A 24576-nucleotide genomic window follows, 5' to 3' on the forward strand; every position below is an offset into this window, starting at 1 on the left:
ATTGCACAGGGCCAGGTTAATGCATGAGGAAGGGAATTAATACAGCCAAGGCCAGTTCGATTGATCTGAGGAAGCAGCATGATGAGAAAATACCAGATTGAGAAGATGAGAGGGGTAGGCAGAAAAAGAACAGGGTGCTCTATGTGTGCAAGGGGGCCTGGAAGAGAATGAGAAAGGGGGCTTTTGGAGGAATACAACAGAAAAGGAGGAGGTCTGGAGGCAGTGTTCCTGCCAGACTCCATGAAACACCAGAGAAGAGAAAGAAAAGATTAGAAGTTGTGCCACGGATTGTAAGATTCGTCCCCCTCTTGGCATTTTTTGAGAGACTGTGGTTAATATCATTTTTATCTGATGACTTTTGCTTTCACAGAGATTTCCTCTGAGTGTGAGTAGTCCTGAAACATATGTACATGTAACCCAGCTTCTGCCGTTGACACAACAGGGGGAGGGAGGGTAAAGCAGGGCAGTAAGGATCCATTAAATTCTGATCAGACAGTTGTTGGGTAGCAAAACTGAAGCACTTGTATCTCCTGATTTCATCATATACAATTCCCTATTGGGGGGAGTAGGGGGGCTAGAACTGTTATTCCCGACGGGAACACTAAAAAACAAATCAACCCTATCTATTCATGTCTTTGTGACATTATGGATTTTCTCTCTACCTTCATTCCCTTTCCTCACGTAGTTAAGTATGTGTGTGACATGATGTATATATGACATGAGCATGAGAGAAATAAACTTATATTTTGGTCATGCAAGGTAGAACTTACACTCCAAATTAATGTGTTTTTCTTCCATAGTTGTCAACATGAATGCTTCAATCTTTGCATCTGTGCATTATTTCCAGATATTGCATTAACTTTGACACTGCATTGTTAAAAAAATTGGGACCTCCTGTTTGGGTATAATCTTCAGAGTCTACGTCAAATTACTTTGATTATCTTCAGTAATGGGAAATCTTCTTCCTTAAGGATGCATTTGACTTTTGGAAACAGCCAAGGATAATTTAGAACATGCTTTAACGGATAAAGTACATAATCATAATAGATAACACTTCTGTGGGTGCCTGGGTGGCTCAGTGGGTTCAGCGTCTGATTCTCGGTTTTGATTCAAGGCGTGATCTCAGATTTGTGGGATTGAGTCCTGTGTCAGGCTCTGTGCTCTGTGGGGAGTCTTCTTGATATTCTCTCTCCCTCACCCCTCCTCCTGGCCCTACTCACATGTGCTCTCTCTCTGTCTCTAAAATAAATGTTTAAAAAAGAAGATAACACTTCTGGATAAAAACAACTTAGGAAAATTGATGAAGTTTTTGTATCATTCATAAACAAAAAACAGTTATAAAAATAAGGTATTCTAAGTTATTTTCGAGCAATGGATTGAGTTGAATGAAAGTATAGTCTACTGAAAAACTATTTAAAAATAACCATTTGTTTGGAACTGTATTTATTTTTTCATTTATCTATACATTCAACATTACTTCAATAGATAATGCCTTGAGGACCTACCCAATCTTAGAATGGTAGCTGTTGAGAATATCTTAAAAATCTCAAAATCTTAAAAAAGGAAAGAAAGAAAGAAAGGAAAACTTGGTTCTTGTCCTCAAAGAACCTCTAATTCTATAGAAAAATAATTATGTAAACATGATATTAGTTTGCAGATCTTATCTGAAACCTTTCATGGGTTTTAGAACTCAGAATATTTCACATTTTTACAAGGTAATAGGAGGAGATTCCAATCACTGTGGCTGCAAAACATTACCCATAATTTTGTGCCTTAAAACAAAAACATGTATCTTTCTCATGAATCTGTGTTTTGGTCAAGGTGTGGGGTCATATCGCCCTCGACCCAACAAGAAGCCTGGCTCGGATGCATCTTCTCTCTCTTTATTTCCGCAAGTCTACACACTTATATATGCTTACATGACCAATCAGCGAGCAGGGTACAGGAGGGAGCGAATCAGGCTGTGCACCTAAACGAACAACTTCGCTAGCAACCAATGCTGTTTACTTCCTCTTTGGGCGTCCGCTTAGTCTCACGAGGCAATCCTAACCTGGCAACTAGCCAGGCGCCATCTTTTAATGGCGGAGGCCGCCCTGGCCAGGGGCCTGCCTCCGACATCTCCCCCTTTTTTCTTTTATGGCAGGGATTGTGCCTGTCTTCGGTTGTCAGTGGCGGGGAATATCCTTACCCGTCATCAGACGTCAGATATCAATGATCTGCATCCTGTCTTAGGTTGGTATATTTCCCCCACCAATCTTACCCATCGTTGACTACAGTAATGGGAAGAAGATTTCCCATTACTGACTAAGCATACTTAGCCACACTTGGGGGGATGTTCCAGCCTCGATGGCTAACAAGGCCTGCACCATGGCTTGCTGTTGCCTATGTTGCTGTCGCCTCCAAATACTAGCAGAATCAAGCCCACTACAAGGATTGTCATCAGACCAATTATGCTAGCCCATTGTTTCGTAAAGGTTAACACATCTTGCAATGTTTTGATTATCTCTGGGAGGGTTGCAAGCTCAACTCTGGTGTTATTTATCCTTGTTATGCCTAGTAGCAGGTGCTGAGTATAGTTTTGGAATTCTGCAGACTAATTCCCCCGCAAGTATTGGGAGAACTGTCGGGAGACATTCTGTAAGTCACTCATATTAGTATAGGCTATGTGAGTTACACAAATTGCCGGGAAGGGTACTATACATCCCAGTCCCAATAGGGCCCCCCATATGTCCACTTGTTCTTGAACCAAATCCACTCTCTGGTTGACTATCAGGATTCCTGCTTGCAGATGTGCATTGATCTGAGTCTGTGTTTGAAGGGCAGCCGCCGTTCCTTCTGCAAGGGTGTTCACAGCTTCTGCAGTGGGTATAGTTGCAGCAAGCGAGACTGCTGCTGCCGTGGCAGCTGCTGTAGATATAGACAATGCTATCACAACGGCGGCTGTGATACCAAAATCTCTCTTCTTTCTGGATAGCACCACCGGTAACTTGTCCTCTGGAATGGAAACTGGGATAGGAACATGGGTAGGGATACGCATAATCACAGCCAGCTTGAAGGCCGTGACATTCCAGCACTGGGAAAGATAGCAGTTCTTAGTGCAATTCAACGTATCATCCAGCTCACTAGCATTTGTTACGAGGAAAAGGAACGGTGGCCAGACGCATATGGGAGTGGGCTGATAATTAATATTATTGGGACAAGACACATTAACTGTTGTCTCAAAGGTACTAGAGTCATTTTGTTTATAAGAACAGTTGAGGAATTTGCCACCATTTAACATGTACACTGCTGAGATATCAGTACATGCTCCTAGCAAGTTACAGACCTGCCATGCATCAAAGGGAGAGGAGGGATTGCCTTGCTTAGGATTTTGAAAGGAATAATTGTACCCTGTAAAGGTATTATTTTTATAAGTAGGAAAGTGTGAAGTGAATGTAAAGCTATGCATTTCATTGATGTAAACTGAGCGCAAGGTACTCTGACATCCAGACCACTCCGGTGGCCATACCCTGTTATTGGTGCACCTGGGCAACTTAAAAGGTTGATATGGCCCTGAGGCATTAATAGGTTTCACAGGGGCCAAACCCTGGATCACAGGTGGTCCCATTGAGGTATGTTTAGCAAGCCTTCATCTAAGAACCATGGAGCCGCCTTTTCCACTGTATTCAAAAAGGCCCGAGCAGTTTTTGCTTTTGGTGAAGTTCCATTGGCTTTCAGCAGGTCTTCTAAAGACCCTTCCAACCGCACTTTAGATACTTCAGATCCCATTATGAACACACAGACAACAGACAACAGACGCGGACGTTAAAGACTCACTGCTAAATTCCAGCTCTAAGGCCGCCCCGCTTCTTATTGCGGACTCGCTAAATCCCAGCTCTAAGGCCGCCCCGCTACTTATTGCGGACTTGTACAAGATTCCCACCACTTTGATCGTGGTCCCTTCCCCGCTTACCTGTGGTTTCGATAAGAAAATCCCAGCTCTGTGGCTGCCCTGCTTCTTGTTGCGGTCTTGTACAAGTTTCCCACCACCTTTGTCATGGTTTTACCCCGCTTACCTGCGGACTTCTCCCTTGCACGGTTTTTCTATTTTTACTCCCCGCTTTACCGCGGAATTCCCACTTTTGAACGTGGCCTTTACTCCCTGCTTTACCGCGGAATTCCCACTTTTGAACGAGGCTAATATCCCCACTTACCTGCGGACCTTTACTCCCTGCTTTCCTGCGGATTACCTTGCAAGATTCCTTTATTTAGTTCCCGGATGCCGGCGCCATTTATCGCCCTCGACCCGCAAGGACGACAAGAAGCCTGGTTCGGATGCATCTTATCTCTCTTTATTTCCACAAGTCTACACACTTATATACGCTTACATGACCAATCAGCGAGCAGGGTACAGGAGGGAGCGAATCAGGCTGTGCACCTAAACGAACAACTTCGCTAGCAACCAATGCTGTTTACTTCCTCTTTGGGCGTCCGCTTAGTCTCACGAGGCAATCCTAACCTGGCAACTAGCCAGGCGCCATCTTTTAATGGCGGAGGCCGCCCTGGCCAGGGGCCTGCCTCCGACAGGGTCAGCTTGTCTTTGCTCTGCTCAGCCAAGGTGGGGGCACTTGAGTATCAAGGATAGGCATCACCTGAAAATGTCAATTCATTCTTATGTCTGGTCATTGATGCTGGTCAGTCGTTGATGATGACTGGTAACTGAGATCTTGGTTGGGGCTATGGGCTAGAACAGCTACAGGTGGCCTTACTACATGACTGAGCTTCCTCACAACATGGTGGCTGAGTTCTAAGGGCAAGCATTTTGAGAGTGGAATGGAGAATAGGTAGAAGCCATATCACCTTTTGCGACCTAGACTTGGAAGTCAAGCAGTGTCACTTCTACTACTTTTATTCATAAAATCACTCCCATTTTCAAGAGGGGAGTAAAAATAGACCTCCCCTCTTGATAAGTGGTAAAGTTCTAGAAGAATTTGTGGGATGCAACACGTTGCAGTAGCCATTTTCGGAATGATGCATAAGGTAGAGATATGTATACCATGTGTTACATACTGTCATCAGTGGGTCTGAGGCTTCACTCTTCAGTGAAACCCGTTAATATTTCTGCAGCAAAATTAATGAATATTAATAGAAAGTAGAATAAATTGAGATTATAAATATAAGTAGTTCAATTCAGATCTTATCACCAAATGAGTTACCAAAAAAATTTCAGTTTTAAGAGATGTTCTGATTCCATCCAGACTTTCTAGTAGCTGGTTTTTGAGCTGTCATATAATTCACGCTGATGGGAGGCCATAAGTATCTACAACACATCTGAACAAGAGACCGTAGGAGAACTGGAGGAGAAAAAAATCTTCACAGGACAGGTAGCTGAAAGTGGATTATTTAGGAAGGGTGTTCCAAACCAAAGAAACTCCAAAAGAATGGATGTCTGAGTGGAGAAAAGCAAGATTTTCAAAACAGGTAGAATGTACGCATTAGAGAACACAAGAGATCAGATCGTGAAGAGTCTTAGATGCCCTATTATGGAATTTGCATTTTATCCTGTAGAGACAAAATGAAGCCAATTAGGGGTTTTAAGCAGGAGGGAGATGTGATCATATTTGCCCTTCGGAATGATAATTTTGGTGACAGACAGTAGATTGAGGCAGATAAAGATAGGGTTCACTCAGAAAGCTCTTCAACAGGCAACCAAAACTGATGATCACCTGAAATAAAAGCAGGAAAGAACTGTTGCATTTAGCTGCCATTTTCTTTTGTGCTAAGATCAGCATTAAGCATGAAAACTGTGATGTGGAGATGGAGAGGAGTTGTCAGATTGTCTCTTATAATTAATTAATTAGTGCATATATCTTCTTTACAGTGTTAACTAACACAAAACATAGATTAAAAGCCAACGTGCACCGTACCACATCCCATTACCCCAAGTCTTACTCCTTAAAGGCTACGACTTTCTCCCCTTTAAATGGTTTCTTTTGGGATCTATGTAAGGTGCCGCATCTGCTGCAAGTAACAAAATAAACCAATTTGAAAATATCTTAAATAATAACACTTATTCTCACAACAGGATATCCAGAATGGACAGGCTTCAGACACCATATTTGCTTCCATCTCAGCTGGCTCATCATAATCATAAGATCAATGCTTCTGTTCCAAGAATCATATGAAAAAAATCCATTGTAAGAAGAGGGACCATTCTTCTTGTGAGTCTTTGGGGTTTGTTTTGTTTTGTTTTCATTTTTCTTTTTTTGTTTGTTTGTTTAGTTTATTAGCAATTTTTTTTTTCCAGAAGCTCTGTAGCTCCCTTTCCCTCCTGTGCCTTTGGCTAATTTGGGTCACATGCCTTGTTTGGATTCTGTATTGTCAACTTGGCATCACCGCCACCCCTTCTAAAGTCTCCTTTCCTTTGAAGAGAAGCCAGGAGCTACATTTGCTAGATTCCCCTTTGTTGTATGGTCCCAGACTAGAGAGTACTGATGAGAGGCAACCTTGAGCCAAAGTAATGGAGAGCTCATTATTCTCAGACAGTTGCAGCCAGAACTGGGGAAACTTCAAGGTGAGTTTTGAAAACCACCTGCTTGAACACTTCAGATTGAGAAGGTCAGTAGCAGTTTCTCTAACCATTGCTCTCTTAAGTTTCTTGTGGGGAGGGGAATAAGCCACCAATTCCGTGTCTTAAAGCCCCTTATAGCTAGCTCTGGTTTTATAGAATGATCTATGACCCTTCCTAAACATAGCACCAATGTAAGGGAAATGAATTACAACACTGATATAGACAAATCAGGATTTAAGTATGATTCCAGTGTGGAACACCATGGTAATATATGGGGAAATTTGACTTCAAGTAATGGTAGTGTAGCTCAGTCAAGCTGATCTTCCTACAGATAACAATGATAGAGTCTGGCTGGGAATGTTAAAAACCAACTATCTGAAGGCATTGGATGGAGACCAAACACAAGCAGATATTGAGGAGTCTACCTTTAAAAGATTAGAATTACGCCATTGTGGTTTTGAGTTTGTTGTTTTTGCTCAAAGTTGTCCACCAGTCCATTATGTGGCTCAGAATGAAAACCTTACTGAATATTGGTGTTAGAGTATAGAGCTCAGGACTGGAAGAGCAGCTGGGGAGCTGCGAGGGCGCATCCTAAGAGGGAGGAGGTCATAGAGGTTGTGAACCTAAATCTTCATATAAACTCTGCTGAATTTCTTGTTCAGCTGCTGAAATATGCATCAGTAGGAGAGACCACATAGAGTACAAAGAAAAAGTGACTACTAGAAACTGAAAGAATTAAGCAGAGATTTCAGCTATCACCCAGAACAGAGGAGACAGACTTAGGAGTTTGAGTCCAGCCAATTTAACTCCCTGCTGGAACAAAAATCACAGTCTTCTTAACAATGTAACAGAATCCAGAATTTCTACAATGTATAATTTCTAGTGTCTAGTATACAATAAAAGTAACCAAATGTGTAAAGAAATGGGAAAATATGACCCATATGCAAGAAGGAAAAAACAACCAAAGAAAACTAAACCTTACATGGTACATTATAGACAGAAACTTTAAAGCAGCTATTATAAATATGTATGAGAACTTATGGGAAAATATAGTCTTAATAAATGAACAGATGGCGAAACAGCAGCAAAATAGAATGAAAAGTCCATTTTCCTCTGTTTGTGCTACTCTAACAAAAACACCATAGCCTGGGTGGCTTAAATAACAAATATTTATTTCTCATACTTCTGGAAGATGGGCAGTCCAGGATCAGGGCGCCAGCAGGTCTGCTCTCTGATGACATTCTGCTTACTGGTTCAGAGTTGGCCATCTTCTCACTGTGTCCTTGCCTGGCAGAAAGAAGGAGCTCTCTGGGGCTTCTTATACAAGGGCCCTAATACCATTCACGAAGACTCCACCTCATGACCTCATTACCTCTCAGAGGCCCCACCTCCTCTAATACCATCACATTGGGGGTTAGGATTTCAACATGTGAATGGCAGGGAGAGACACATTCCATCTACAGCAGACTCAAATGAAAATTCTAGGTGAAAAATACAGAAACTAAAATGAAAAACTTACTAGATATGCTTAGTGGCAGATTAGGGAATGCCCAAGAATCAGTAAATTTGAAAGCAGATAAATGGAAATTGTTCAAATTCCAGAAAAGGGAGAAAAGATAGAAGAAATATGAATGGATTTTTCAAAGAGCTCTGGTTTCTTAAACACGAGCAGTCTAATACATGTGATTAGAATACTAGGAGCCAAGAGAATAGGGGGGAAGAAAAAATATTTGAAGAAACAGTGGCTGAAAACTTAGCAATTTGGTAAAAACAATAATGGATCCAAGGACAGTGAAGCACAAACAAAATAAATACAAAGAAAACAACACTAGACACATGACTGACTATTGGATTCTAAAGATAAGGAAAAAGGAGTCAGGAGAAGAATAAGGCCTATATGTTACTTAGAGAGAAACTACAACACAAAAAAGGCAGACTTCTCACGAGAAACAGGGGAGACCAGAAGTCTGTGATACACACCCAGATCACACCAGTGGAAAAACCCGTTGCCCCAGCTGAGAGGGGTCCCGTCAGCAGACACCCTTCCATTTTCAGCCCCGTTAGGAGGGATTGACTCAGCTGTAGAGCACTGACTTAAGATCAAGCCTCTTCCTGGGCTGTAGAGCCAGTGGTTGATCAGGGCGGGACCTGACCATCTTGGCCCAATGCAAGACAAATCTGAAGGGCCATTCTTGCTCCAGATCTCCCCCCGGGGCGTTGGCTGAGGCTACCAAAGGACACGCATCAGAGCTCAATTTTTCCTTCTTACTACTCTTGCTTCCTTCTCCTTTCCACAGGTTTTGATACCAAGGAGACTCCTTAGTAAACATTCTGCTGGCTCAATTCCACCTCAGAGTCTACCTCCTAGGAAACCCAACCCATGACGACTATTGGATAACACCTTTAAGTACTAAAATAAGTACAGCTGTTAACCCAGCTTCTATATGCTACAAAATTATCTTTCAAAAATGAAGAAAAACAAAGATGTTTTCAGATGGATAAAAGCTAAGAATTGGTGTGTTGTGCTATAAGAAATACTTAAGGGAATTCTTAAGTGGGAGGTGAATGACATCGGATGATAACTTGGATTCAATGGAAGAAATTAAGAGCACAGGGGTGCTCTTAATTAATTTAGGGGTAAACATGAGAAAATACACACATTTTCTTTTTTTTTCCTTTTTTTTAAGATTTTATTTTTAAGTAATCTCTATACCCAAAGTGGGGCTTGAACTCACAACTCCGAGATCAAGAGTTACATGCTCCACCAACTGAACCAGCCAGGGGCCCCTGGTACCCATTTTCTTAATTTCTTGAAAAAGCATAGGATTGCATAATGCGGCTTATAACATAGTATTGTGGGTTTTATAACACAAGTACATATAGTAGATATGACAAAAATCTCACCAAGTTGGGAGTGTGGTAAATAAAACTATGATTATTAAATGTTGCTATATTTTATGTGAAATAGTACAATATAAACTCTAAGTAGATTGTGGTAATATAAAGATGTATATTGAAGTCATTGGAGTAACTACTAAAATAATGGAAGATATATAGCTAAAAAGTCAACAAAGAAATAAAAATGGAATACTCTAAAGTATTCCAACAACCCAAAAGAAGGAAAGAGGTAAGAGAAAAAAATGAAGTGGACAAACAGAAAACAAACTGAATGCATTATTAATGTATAGTAACGATCGTGGGAGCTAGGTTTCTTATCATCAGAGAAGGAAATTATCAATGTAGAAAGTAGAGTCAACTAGTGGTGTTGGAATTTATTTATATAAGTAAACACACAAATAAGGATATAATATATGTATGTGTATGTGGGTATCCATAGATATCCATAGATACACACAACTATATTATTTCTAGCTGTGACCACCGACAAGGTTTGAAAACATCAACTATGAGCGTATTTAGAGGCCCAGTCTTGATTTCTGAAAATGTTTCTCAGTGTAAAAGAACCAAGCCTTTTTGTTGAGAAATGACTAATTTGAGGACTGGGGTAAGGAATGTACAAAATGAGCCTGGAACATTCTGTGCCCCAAAGTAAGGAAGTCCCTGAGGAGTGATGGGGATCTGTCAACAGCCATAGAATCCAGCTTGACTGGGCTTCCCACCGGTGAAATATGGAACACTGTGACTTCAAAATAAATAATAGTAACAAATTGTAAGCCATTGAATAATACAAGAATTCATGAGTCCACAGTTGCTCTGAGTAAATATGTGAGTAAATTGAAATTTAGGTGAAGGAACAGATATCTATATAGTCTTTACCTCTTCATGAAGCACTTATTGATTACAGAGGGAAAAAGTAAGTTGAGAGTGGGAGAGGCCTGCCAGATACCAGATCTTAATCAAATGAGCCACAGCAACATCCCTAGTAATGGGACAAACAAATCAGAACCACCTGCTAGAACACAATGAGAAGAATACACAAAACATCACTTCTGTGATCACTCCTGTTGAAGATTCATAAGCTGCATCTAATCATAAGGAAACAGCAGAGAAACCCAAACTGAAGGACATTATACAAAATAACTGTTTTGTAATCTTCAGAATTGTCAAGGTCATGAAAGTCAAGAAAGGACCAAGGAACTATTCCAGAGAGAAGGTTACAAAAGAAACATGACAAGTAAATGCAGTGTATTATCTTGGACTGGCTCCTTTTGCTATTACTGGAACAACTGGTGAAACTTAAATGGGTAGAAAAATTAAATAGTAATGTATTAATGTTAATTTCCTCACTTTGATGATGGTGTTGTGATTATGCAGGAGAATACCCTTGCCTTTAAGAAATAAACACTAAAGTATATGAGAGTAAGGAACATGATATTAGTAACTTCTCTCAACTGGCTTAGGATGAAAAGTACTGTGCGCTGTACCTGCAACTTTTCTGTAAGTTTGAGTTTGTCTCCAAAATAAACAAATACCCACTTAGGAACAAAACCCACAAGATAGCATTAGAATGGTTAAAATAAATTAGAAAGGATGATAGAAATGTTGAGAGAAGGGTTCAAAGCAACCAGTACTCTCATAAATTGCTGGTGTAATGTGAAATTATAAAATCATGTTGGAAAATGTTTGGTAGTTTCGTATAAGGTTATCCCTTCCTTTGAGCCAGCAATCCCACTCCTGGGTATGTACCCAAGAGAAATGAAAATGTATGCCAACACAGATACTTGGATAGGAATACTTGTGGCAGCTCTCTTCATAATAGCCAAAATCTGGAACAAAAGATCTCTCAGTAGGAAAATGGATTTTAAATTGTTGATATAATTGTACAGTGTAATATTACTCTGATCAAAATGTACTATTTATACATGTAATAGTATGAGTGAATTTCATAGACATTATGCTGAGTGAACAAAACTGGAGTACATATTGTATGATTCTATTTATGGAGAGTTTTAGAGGAGGCAGAACTACTTTATGATGCAAAAACTAAGAACAGTTACTGCCTCTGGTGGGAATAACTGCAAAAGGACACTAGAGATATTTGGGGGGTATGTAGATGTTCTACATCTTGTTGGGTTACAGAGGTGCATCAATTAATCTATATTGTAGACTGTTGACATAGACAATCCTAAGCAATCTACAAAAAAAAAAAAAAGATGAGAATTTAGCAAGGTTGCAATATACGAATTTGCTACTCAAAAATGAATTTTAATTTTATATACTAGCAGCGAACAATTGGAAATGAAAAAAAATTTTTTTTCAGGGAGAGAGTGGGTGCATGAGCATTGGGGGAGGGGCAGAGGAAGAGGAGTCTAAGAAGACTCCTAGCTGAGCAAGGAGCCAACATGGGGCTTGATTCCATGACCCCAAGATCATGACCGAGGCAAAAATCAAGAGTCAACACTTGACTGACTGAGCCACCCAGGCATCTTGGAAATGAAAAGCATAATGCCATTTACAGTAATGTCAAAATTTACAACATTTGGGAAGAATTTAGCAAAAGATATGTAAGACCCCTATCCTGGAAACTATAAAATAATTTTGAGAAAAAAAGTATTTTTTTAAATCTCAAGAAATGGAGAGAGATACCAAGTTGAAGAATTGGAAGACCCAATATTGCCAGTGTGTCACTTCTCCCCAAATTGATTTCAATCCAACTAGGCTTTTTTTGTAGAAATTGAGTAGCCAATTGTATTTTGGTAGAATTACAAAGGACTTAAAATATTCAAATAATTCTTGAAAAAGAACATTAGAGGTGTTCCTCAATTGTTTAGTGATCAATGGCCTGTCCTTTTACCTACAGAAATAAGATATTAAAAAATAATAATTGGAAGATTAATGTGTATAAATAGGGCTGTTGTCTGCATAGGATTACTGTCTGGTAGGCTTTACTGTAGGCTAATTGGCATAGTTGTTTTATTGGTAAACTATCAAATGCAAATGTCTGCACATTTTCTCCAGGAAGATAGGGGTAGGTGAGGGGTGGTGGTGTGAGGCACTAGTGGTTGGTGGTATAAGCTTGGGAGATGACACTCGGAAAAGGGACTTCGAATGATGCTCACTATGCAGACTTTCATGCAAAAATGTTTCAGGGACATTTCTTCATTGCCTCCCTCTACAAAGTGTCCATGGCCAGAGTGTAGGGTTAAACCTCTCCAAAAATACAATAAATGTCTTACCCCTTCTGCGGGTTGGTAATGGAGTTTATGGAGGATCAGAGATTTTTTTTTTATAAACACTTTAATCCCATTCTCACAACCACCTTCTGTCTTATTTGGTACCTCTAATGTCCAGGCCTTCCCAGGGTTCTTTTTGGTAAATTGAATTGCTTCTTGTCGGCATGTTATTGCCAACAAGTCTGGTTGTGGTTTTTTTTTTTTTTTTTTTAGCTCTCTCCTGTCCTGCTAAGAAAATTTCCACTCCACCATCTGTTTTCCATTTTCCAAAATTTCATTGATAATACTTATCTTTCACTTCCTTCCCTTTCCTTCTTCTTGTGTGTGTGTGTGTTTGTGTGTGCACATGCGTGTGTGGTTTTGCATTTTTAAATTCTTTACTATCATTTTTGTTTGGTTTCAGGAGTGAGCAGGTAAAAACACTTTGTTAATGTGATCTTTAGTTTAATCTACCATGAAAAACTGGAAATCCTTCCGAGCTTTCCTAAAAGGTAGTGTGATTCAGAGTGGTAGAGTGGAGGGGAGGGTATCACAATGGGAGAGAGATGTCTTAGATGGAGAGACGGGACAAATACAAAAGATAGCTATATAGCATTTTTTAACCCAATCCTATTACTTTATATTCTTGAATATATAGCCCCAATAACATGAGTATTTAATCATTCTACTATACAAAGAATGTAAATATACCCTTTTTTTTCTGCACAAACACATGTGGATTATTGTAAAATAATATATGTTTTACTGCTGCTCAAAAATCAATTCTTCCTCAACAGAATATTAGCAAATCAAATCAAACAATGAATAAAAAAATGATACGCCACAACCAAGTGGGATTTATCCCAGTTACGCAAGGCTAGTTCAACATTTGAAATCAATTAATGTAATCCATCATGTCAACAGGCTAAAGAAGAAAACTCACCAGCATATGGATAGTTGCAGAAAATCTGACATTTATTCGTGGTAAAAACTAGGAATGGAGGGGAACTTCCTTAATTTTATAAAGAATGTATACTAAAAAGCCTACTCAACATCATTCTTAATGATGAGAAACTAGGGACTTTCCCACTTGATTGGGAACATGACAGAAATATACTCTCTTGCCACTCCTATTCGACATCATATTTGAAGTCATAGCTAATGGAATAAGACAAGAAAAGGGAGGAATGATAAACAGGTTGGAAAGGAAGATGTAAAACAGTCTTTGTTTGCAGATGACATGACTGTCTATGTAGAAAATCTCAAAAAATCAACAACAAAAAAACGCCGGAAACAAAGTTAGGTCATAGCAAGGTTGCAGGATACAAGGTTAATATACAAAAGTCAATTGACTTTTTATGTACTAGCAACAAGCAAGTGGAATTTGAAATTTAAAACATAGTACTATATACATTAGCACCAAAACGGAAATAAAGATCAAAGAAGATATAAATGAACAGAGAGATATTCCATGCACATGAATAGGAATACACAGTATGTCAAGATGTCAGTTTTTTCCAACTTAATGTATAGACTTAATGCAATCTTAATCCAAGAATAGAAAGCCCAGACATAAATCCACACAAATACAGTCATTTTAGACAAAAGGAGCAAAAAGGAACTTAATGGATAAATAATAGTCTTTTAACCAAATGGTGCTTGAACAATTGGGATACTCACATGCAAAAAAATGAATCGATGCACTTTTCACAAAAAAACTAACTCAAAATGAATTATGAACTTAACTATACAGAACTCCTAGAAGATAAAATAGAAAATCTAAGTGACTGGTTTTGGTGGTGACTTTTCAGATAAAGCACCAAAAGCATGATCCATGAAAGATAAAATTGATAAACTGGACTTCATTAAAATTAAAAAACTTCTCTGCAATAGACACTGTTCAAAGAATGAAATAAGCCAGAAATTGAGAGGAAAAATCTTTGCAAAATACATATCTGATAAAAGACTGGTATCCAAATATGTAAAGAACTCTTAAAACTCAATAAGAAAGCAAACAGCTCAATTTTTTTAAAAGATTTTATTTATTTATTTGACAGAGCAAGACACAGCGAGAGAGGGAACTCAAGCAGGGAGCCTACTTGCTCCCGGGAGCCTGATGTGGGACTCAATCCCAGGACCCTGGGATCATGACCTAAGCCAAAGGCAGATGCTTAATGACTGAGCCACCAAGGTGCCTCAACAGCTCAATTTTTTTAATGGACAAAAGATCTGAATAGTCACATTACCAGAGAAGTTACACAAATGGCCAATAATTATATGAAGAGATGTTTAATATCATATCAAAAGGAATTGCAAATAAAAACAAGAAGATACCACTATACATTGCTATACATCTATTAGAATGGCCAAAATCCGGAACACAGATAACACTAAATGCTACTGAGTTTGTGGAGAAAGAGGAACTCAGTGGTGGTGGGAATATACAATAATACAGTGAGTTTGGAAGACAATTTAACAGTTGTTTTTTGTTGTTTTGTTTGATTTGTATTTTTTATAAAGCCTTAACATACTCCCCTTCCATATCATCCAGCAATCATGCTCCTTGGTATTTACTCAAATGAGCTGAAAATTTAACATTCACACAAAAATCTACACACGATTTACAGCAGCTTTATTCATGATTGCCAAAACTTGGAAGCAAACAAGATGTCTTTCAGCAAGTGAATGGGTAAATAGAATCTGGTATATCCAGGCAGTGGAATATTATTCAGTGATGAAAAAGTAATGAGCTATTAAGCCACAAAAAGACATGGGGGAAAGTTAACTGCATTTTGCAAAATGAAAAAAGCCCATCTGAAAAACCTACATAGTGCATGATCCCGAATATGTGACATTCTTTGAAAGGCAAAACTATAGAGAAAATAATATCAGTTGTTTCTAGGGATTAGAAGGTAGGGGGAAAGAATGATTAGGTCGAGCACAGGGATTCTTAAGACAGTGAAAATATGATACTATAATGGTGTATGTATGTCATTATGCATTTGTCAAAACCTATAGAATGTACAACACAAAGTATGGACCCTACTGTAAATTTGGACTTTAGATAATCATAATCTATTAATATTGGCTCATCAGTTCTGTCAAGTGCACTATACTAATGCAAATGTTAACAATGGAGGAAACAGTATAGAGGGGAAAGGGGGTATCTGGGAACTCTGTACTTTCTACTCATTTTTCTATAAACCTAAAACTGCCCTAAAAAGAAAGTCTATTTTACATATGTATGCATACTTTTTTTTTTTAATGTAAACTCTACCCAGCATGGGGTTTGAACTGACGACCCCAAGATCAAGAGTCACATGTTCTATAGACTGAGACAGCCAAGTGCCACAGTCTATTATTTAAAAAAAAAAAAAAGGAAAGAAAGAAAGAAAAGAAAAATAAACAGAGAAGAGGCTATTTAAAAAGCCATGTCCAGGGGCGCCTGGGTGGCTTGGTGGGTTAAGCCTCTGCTTTCGTCTCAGGTCGTGATCTCAGGGTCCTGGGATCAAGCCTAGCATTGGGCTCTCTGCTGAGTGGGAAGCCTGCTTCTCCCTCTCTCTACCTGCCTCTCTGCCTACTTGTGATCTCTCTCTCTCTCTCTGTCAAATAAATAAATAATAATAATAAATCTTTAAAAAAAAAAAAAGTCAAGTCCATGACAGAGTTATAGTGATGGAAGTTGTGTTTACACATTTGTGTATGTTAATCAAAACTCATTTAACCATAGACTTAAGATTTATACATTTAACTGCATGTAAATTTTATCTCAATAAAAAATCAACTCAGTATTATTATCTGTGCTTAATTTGGCTATAGCCAACTAAATATATGATGCAACTGAAAAATTTAAAGGAAGCAGGACTTAGCTATAAATAAGTGTTCTTGACCTTGAAGAGATGCTGCAGTGTTCTTGAGCATCATGACTAGGTGGAGAATGGCTTTCTCAAATGTATTTCCCTGTGTAGCTAGTCCTCATTAGTTAATATGCAGAGGGGGAAAAAATCTAGCTCCAGCTCTCATTCCTCTCTGACTTTTTTTTTGATGTCTCATTATATCTTTTCTTTTGGATTTCGTCAGAATCTTGGTAGAGGAGCACTGTTGTGAACTTGTTCTTGAAGGAAGTGAGGGGTCTGCATGGGAAGAGAAATTGAGATTCACAGCAGCAGGAATGCCCATAATCTACTGGTGAATGCTAGTGAATAAGAAAGAGGCAGAGCTGACCTGACTCACCAAGAGAAAGGTTGTATTCAGGATCCATGAGAGATAAGTACTTAAACATAAAAATGAGAAATGTGGGTTTGTTTCCATAATCTTGAACTAATTGGGAAAAGATACATTTATCTTGACCTGTCTCCCATATTCAGGAGTTGAGTGACCTGGATTTGTTTCAGTGGCTGTGATGGTTAATTCGCTATTGGCCAGGCTATGGTGCCCAGTTATTTGGCCAAATATATTAGAGGCTATTTGTTCAATGACACTGGCATTTAAATTAGTAGAGTCTTAAGTAAAACAGTTACTCTTTGTAACGTTGTGGGCCTCGTCCAATTAGACGAGGGTCTTTTTTTTTTTAACTTAAGATTTTATTTATTTGACAGAGAGAGGGAGAGAGAGAAAACAAGCATGAGCAGGGGGAGAGGGAGAAGCAGGCTCTTTGCTGAGCAGGGAGCCTGATGTGAGGCTTGATCCCAGAACCCTGGGATCATAACCCGAGCCAAAGGCAGTCACTCAGCCAACTGAGCCACCCAGGTGCCCCATCAGATAAGGGTCTTAAGAGAAAATGGCTGAGATTCCCCAAAGAGGAAGAAATTCTATCTCTAGGCGCCTTTACATCAACACTGAAACATTGGGGCATCTGGGTGGCTCAGTTGGTTGAGCATCTGACGCTTGATTTTGGCTTAGCTCATAATCACACACTTGTGGGATTGAGCCCCGCCTTGGACTCCACACTCAGCATAGAGTCTGCTTGAGATTCTCTCTCTCCCTTTGCCTCCGCCCCTCCCTCCACTCATGTTCTCTCTCAAAATAAATAAAATCTTAAAAAGCAAACCAAAACCAGCAACATCAACTCTTCCTGGGTGCTAGCCTGCTGGCCTGCCCTGCAGATTTTGGCCTTGTCAGTCTCCACAACTGCATGAGCCAATTCCTTAAAATCAGTCTCTTTGTGTATTCATATAGACTGTTCTGTTTCTCTGGAGAACATTGACTAAGGCAATGTCTAATAGCCCACTGCCAGCTCTGAATTCCTCTTGCCTCCTTTTCCCTTCAACCCATATTAGCTTCTAGCTAATTCTCAATTTGTGGAAAAATAGAGAATTTACATTGAAATATTGTTTATGTGAAGTTGGTAGGGCATTTCATATCTTTTTAACAATGATAACGCCCTCAGGCTAAAAAGTTGGTGGAGTGTACCATACATATACATCTAATTATTCATACATGGGCACGTGTTTTCACTTGAGTTTTGGTTTGAGGCTCTTTCTGGATGTCTGGTTGCTACCAGCGGCAGATAGGGGGTGCTAAGTCTTTGTGAATCTGTAATAAATAGATCTTTTCAGTCATGGGTAGTTCATTAAAAACCCAGGTCCACTAGTTCCAGATGTAGTCTGCTGCTCTCAATCAGACATCTCATGTAGTGATACCCCCAAAACCCAAATACTTACATGGGCCTGCTTTATACAACTGGGCTTCTCCCCTGTTTCCTTGTTTGCACTCTAGTAATCTGGTAGTTCTGGAATCATACCACAAAGCAAGACCAATTGGCTGCGCTCTGATCCCCTGTCTAGATTACGTTGTCTCCTCTGCCCCTGGGTATCTGACCTTGTTCACCCCTCTCTAAGTCTCGTTCAACCTGGATAAACTCCTCTTGAACTTTGATTTTGGTTCTGCTTGATTGTGTGTGTTACCACCCCTCTGTGACCACCAATGCCGTGTCCTTACTGGATAAGGCCTCCCAGGTGGATCCAACTTGAACTTGACCCAAATTTTACTTGCTTCAGTGGACATTGTAATATGCATTTAGGGACCCACTATTGTTTCTGGGTTGGTGTATCATGAATCTAGTCCCACTGGCTCCAGTTTATGTACTGGTTCCTGCTGTTTATTTAGCCTTTGGGGATTCAACACACTTCAAATTTTGGTCTGTAAGGGTTATAACAGAGTAGTCTAATCATACCACATGGAAGCAAATAAGGATATCTTAAGTGGGAAAATGACATGATGAAAGTGGTGTATTAGGATAATTAATCTCTTAGTGTTCTGCAGGATAGATTGGAAGCAAGGGAGACTGGGTAGCATGTTAATCTGTTAATTCGGAGATGCGATGCTTAAGATCAGGCCTAGAGTGGTAGTAAATATAAGAAGGAGTAAAGAATCTTAATACTTTATGCCAGTAAAATGCTATTTGCATAAAGATGTTCACTGCAGAATAGTTTATAACTGCAAAAACTTGCAATGATCTAAATACTCAACAGCAGGGAGATGATTTAAGTAAATTTTGGTTGTAGCCCACTTCATGAAATGTTATGTAGCTAATAAATAAACTGTTAAAGCTATTAGTCAAAATATAGAAGTTCCTATGATGTAATAGTAAGGGGGAAAAAAAGCAAGATACCAGCAATGCAAACTGGTGTATCTGCTATGAGAAACAGTATGGATGTTCCTCAAAAAATTAAAAATAGAATTACCATATGAGCCAGTAATTCCACTACTAGGTATTTACCCAAAGAATATAAAAAATGCTAATTTGAAAAGATATTTGTACCCCTGTGTTTATTGCAGTATTATTTGTAGTAGCCAATTATAGAAGCCGCCCAAGTGCCAATTGATGAATGAACGAATAAATACGTGGTGTATACACACAATGGAATATTACTAAGCCATAAAAAATGAGGTCTTGCCATTTGCAAAAACAGGATGGATCTAGAGGATATAATGCTAAGTGAAATAAGTCAGAGAAAGACAAATGCCATATAATTTCACTCACATGTGGAATTTAAGAAACAAAACAAACAAACAAAAGAGACAAACCAAAAAACAGACTCTTAAATATAATAGAACAAACTGATGGTTACTGGGGAGGAGGGGATGAGGGAAATAGGTGAAGGGGATTAAAGAGTACCCTTATCTTTTTTTTTTTTTAAAGATTTTATTTATTTATTTGACAGAGAGAAATCACAAGTAGTCGGAGAGGCAGGCAGAGAGAGAGAGGGAAGCAGGCTCCCCGCTGAGCAGAGAGCCCAATGCGGGACTCCATCCCAGGACCCTGAGATCATGACCCGAGCCGAAGGCAGCGGCTCAACCCACTGAGCCACCCAGGCGCCCCTAAAGAGTACCCTTATCTTAACGAGCAGTGAGTAATGTACAGAATTTTTGAATTACTATATTGTTATTGTAGTCCTAAAACTAATATAACACTGTGTGTTATTAATTATACTGGAATTAAAAGTTTAAAAAGGGTACAAAATACACACACAATTATTACAAAGTCTGTAAATATGCATATAAAATATGTATATAAGTTGTATGAAACGATAACAATGATGGTGGTAGAGTTGGGATTACATATGCTTTCATTTTCTCTATTTTCCAAATTTCTTGAATCTTTAATTTTAAAGACTATAGAATAACTACTACTAATATAATGTAAATATATATAATATAAATAATATAATAACTAATTCATTCTCTCATTTAAGTGATTATTTTGACAAATTTATTGGTGTTCTCATGTCTTCTAGGTCCTGGAATGAGCCTGGAGAAAGTATAAGCATAGCCATTTTGAGAAAGTCATCATTTCATTACCAAACGCAGGTTTGGCTGTTGATGAAAAATAAAAACAAAGAAGCAACAACCACTAAAACATCTTTTTCCAGGTACTCCCAGGAAGACCTACTTAATGAAGAGTTCTGCATTGGATTTATATTGATTTCTAGCATAGCTGGGCTCTAGCACTCTTCTGGAACAACCAGAGGACCATATTTTGTACTCACTTTCTCTTCCCCTTTGGCCATGGTGGGAATTAGTGTTGAAATCAATAAGCCCTAACCATTGTCTCGTTGACATGGCGTTCACCTGTGATTTTTTTGTCCTCTGACAGTGTTCCTTATTTTTACCTTAAGGGAGTGCTAACTTAGTTGGTAAGATCATAGACTTTGAACTAAGGCAAATATGGGTTCAGGTTCTAGGTCTTCTGCTCATAGCTGTATGACTCTGGACAAGTTACATAATCATGCTGTGTCTTTGTTTGCTCAAGTGTGAGATTACTTACCTTTGGGGATTGGAGGGTAGTTGAAGCAAGGCAAAGGAAGAGCTTTGATAGAGCTGTCTCTTAACTTTATCAAATTGCTGCTGAGTGAGAAGGGCTCTGAGTGGATCCTGTAACTTCCACTCCCCCCTTTCAGGGGAGGTCAGGGCAGAGCTGTACTCAAAGACCTTATGTCTTTTGACTCAATGGATTCTGAGATATCATCTGCATTAATGACTCTCCTGGGACATTTGGAAGTCACTGCCCAGATACTCTTTAGAGCTACAGAATTTATTAAGGACAATAATTTCGAGAGGAGGCTGGAAAGGTAGCATTCTTTGTATACCTTAATAGTGGCAAAGATGAGTAGATAAGTCAGTAATCAGAAATAACCTCTGCATTTATATATAATAGCTCTCTGAACTCCTCTCCCCTGAATGCTCCCTTTTTTGGTATTTATTGTTTTACTGTCACCTCTTCCAGGATGACCCAGAACCTCTGGGAGCCCAGCTACTGGTCAAACCTATGTTTGAGCTCAGGCTGCTTAGAAACACCTATAGGACATCCTCTAGCCTGACAAGGGACATTATAATACAAGGCCATAGTCAATAGGTACCAAATAGCAAGGGGAGTGAGTCAGATGGGAGAAGTCCTGGCTGTCCTTCTCCCACTCTCCTCATCTGTCCTTGTCAGAGAGTTTGGACCCTTTGTAACGACAAAGTCCATAGCTCTGGTTGCCTCCCACATTCAATTCCTCCATTCCTCCTTTCCTACCTCAATTTTAGCAACTTTTCTCTATTACACATCCTAGAGACTCACCCCAGCAATCTTATATGAGGCCCCAAACAAGTGATTGGTGAGGTTGATGTAGATACAACCTCCAAGAATAGTTCCAACTCTGGCCCAGTGGAAGGGGGCCAAGACTGCAGGACGCTCAAGGATGCTCATACACAGCCCAGCGGGCAACTCCATTTCTGTCAGAATACCCAGATGGGTGACTCCAGGTCTATCCTCTCTGGTGGGGGGAACTTTTGGAAGAGATTAGCCTGTCTGTATCCTTAAACTGGCCAGCTACTTCTAGCGCATGGGTCCAATCCTCAATGTAAATGAATTGCTACTCTGATATATTGTGCACAGCTTAGAATGCCAAATACTTATTTCAGGATTGCACTGTGTTTTGGGAAGAGATTTATAATGCCTTTGGCTCTTGATCCCTTGCCCCATTTCCTGTTTATGGGTATATACTTGTCCCTCTGACCTCATGCTTGATGCTGTCCTTTGGACATGGCCTTTTAATTTCTCTTCATAGTGACTTTGATTTACCCTTAGGATTACCTCTGCTTCTACTTCATTGAGTCAACACTTATGCCTGGTCCAGCCCTCCCCTCATGATTCCTGATATTATCTTTCATGGCAGGTATTTTCCACCCTGACCCTGTTAAGAGGAACCACATATAAAAAGTAACACATGAGGTTACCATCTACTGTAAGGACTATAGGTTTCTAGGGAGTTTCACCTCTTTCACCCCACAAAACCCCAGTCTAGTAACTCTCAGGGGTAAGATTTATAGCCAGCAGAGTCAGAAACTATCCAAGTATGAACACTTTAAGACTGATGGGGTACAACAAAAACAGGTATAGAATACAACTGGGAAGCTGTAAATAATACATGCATCTAACATTCTTGCTCATGACTCTGATCACGGCATTTTGTTACCTATGTTTCTTCTCTATCTGTTTCTAACTCTAAATGGTTTCCTTGTGGCTGGATCCATGAACTTGCTGGCTATTTTTCTTGACTTACTTCTTCCCCATTGCATTTTGACAATAGCCCTTATTCTCTGTCCCTCATCTGTCCTCCACCCTGCCTCTCCAGCATGGAATGATCAGGTCCTCCTCCACCAACTGCTACTCTTTTCCTTATTTTGTGATCTAGATACTTTTAAATAGGGCTTACACCCCCTATGGGAAATTTAGAAGAAAGACAGTTAAGTGATGGAAAAGGGGATGAGGCAAAGAGCTAGTAGGAAGTGGGAAAGGGTGAAGCCAGGGAAGAGCCATGGAGGGAGAGGAAGAATTGTAAGGTCATTCAGGTAATATTTGGTGGGTAAAACATTTGAAAGAATGAAGACAAATGGTAAATGGAATTCTCCAAGAACAAAAGTAAAGTGTGTGGACATGAGACCTGGACATAGGAAAACAAAATGGGTGTAATAGTCATTGGAGAGGTGTGTGGCAGGAATGAGTGCTGGGAAGGTGAAATACAGGGCCATTCCAAGGTGAAATGATAAAGGTGGGCAACTGAAGCATTAAACAGAGGACTCCCATGAAAGGTCCCTGTCATAGTTCTTGTCTTGAAGAAAGGGATATTTTAAAGTTTATTTATTTATTTATTTAATAATCCCTCCACCTAGTGTGGAGCTCAAACTCATTACCCTGAGATCAAAAATCATTTACTGTAACAACTAAACCAGGAAGGGACCCCAAGAAAAGGATATTCTAAAAAATGGCTTGAATAAGTACAAAAATAACTATACAACAAAGTAGACTATTAACTACAACCAGAAAAATACAAATAAAGGGTAAAGGGTTACTGCAAAAAGGATGCCATGGCAGTTGACACTTAGTGCTGTGCCTTATGTGGAATATATACTCAACAAAACCATTTCAGGAGAAAAGCTGACATTGGAAAGGGTACATGTGTGCTTTTGAAATCATATAGCTGATGTTTACTTCTCTACTAGTGATTCTCAACAATGGATGCACATAAGAATCCCCTGGGAAGCCTTTAGAATGACCAATATCCAGACTCGGCATTCAGAGGTTTTCAGTTAATGGGTCTGGAATAAAACCGGGGCATTACTATTTTTCTAAAGCTCCCAGATGATTCTAATGGTCAACTAAGATGAGAGACCTTTGGTATGTGTACATTTTTTTCTTTTGAAAGATTAAAAGGCTTAGAATCAAAGAATAGAAACACAAATTTGGGAAGTAGAAGGTACAGATTCTAAATTAAGCACTAATGCCAGTTAATACATCTTGGATAATTTTCTGCGAGGAGTGCCTGTGTGGCTCAGTTAGTTGAGTGTTCGACTCCTTGATTTTGGCTCAGGTCATGTTCTCTGGGTCATGACATTGAGAGCCCCACATCGGATTTAGGTGCATTTCAGTATGGAGTCTGCTTGTCCCTCTCCCTCCCCCTCTGCTCCCACCTCGGACTTGCTCATGTGCACTCTCTCTCTAAAATAAATAAATCTTTTAAAAAATATCCTTTCATCAGTACAATTTTTAAAATGGTATATAAACTCAGGGTAATATGTTGTTTCTGTCCCTTATCTTTCAGGAGTTTAGAGAATTAAATTTGGGGATTTTTTTCAGTAGGAAGTTACTATGTAAATACACTTAATTACTATAATCAATCAAAGGAAAATCATGGGTTTTTGTTTGTTTGTTTGTTTTGTTTTTTACTTTCTAAAAATTGAGGTTGGGGCATCTGGATGGCTCAGTTGGTTAAGCATCTGCCTTCGGTTTAGGTCATGATCCCAGGCTCCTGGTATCAGGTTCCGTGTTGGACTCACTGCTCATCAGGGAGTCTGCTGCTTCCTCTGCCCTTCCCCTTCTCTCACTCACTCCATCTCTCTCTCAATAAATAAATAAATAAAATCTTT

General features: G+C 39.4%; 1 long non-coding RNA gene across 2 annotated transcripts in view; it reads left to right on the plus strand.

The window, feature by feature from the left end:
- LOC116594265 overlaps positions 1-24029 on the plus strand; it is a 41124-nt gene extending 17095 nt beyond the window's left edge. The window contains exons 2-4 of one of the 2 annotated variants that reach the window (XR_004287131.1): positions 6065-6200; positions 8848-9065; positions 20403-24029. This is a non-coding gene — a long non-coding RNA (uncharacterized LOC116594265). Of the gene's footprint in view, positions 1-6064; positions 6201-8847; positions 9270-20402 lie in introns of those variants that run through there. The other variant, XR_004287130.1, reaches the window with a different exon arrangement.
- Positions 24030-24576: the final 547 nt, after the last annotated feature.

This window comes from Mustela erminea, chromosome 6 (genome assembly GCF_009829155.1).
Source record: "Mustela erminea isolate mMusErm1 chromosome 6, mMusErm1.Pri, whole genome shotgun sequence".
NCBI classification, from domain to species: Eukaryota; Metazoa; Chordata; class Mammalia; order Carnivora; family Mustelidae; genus Mustela; species Mustela erminea.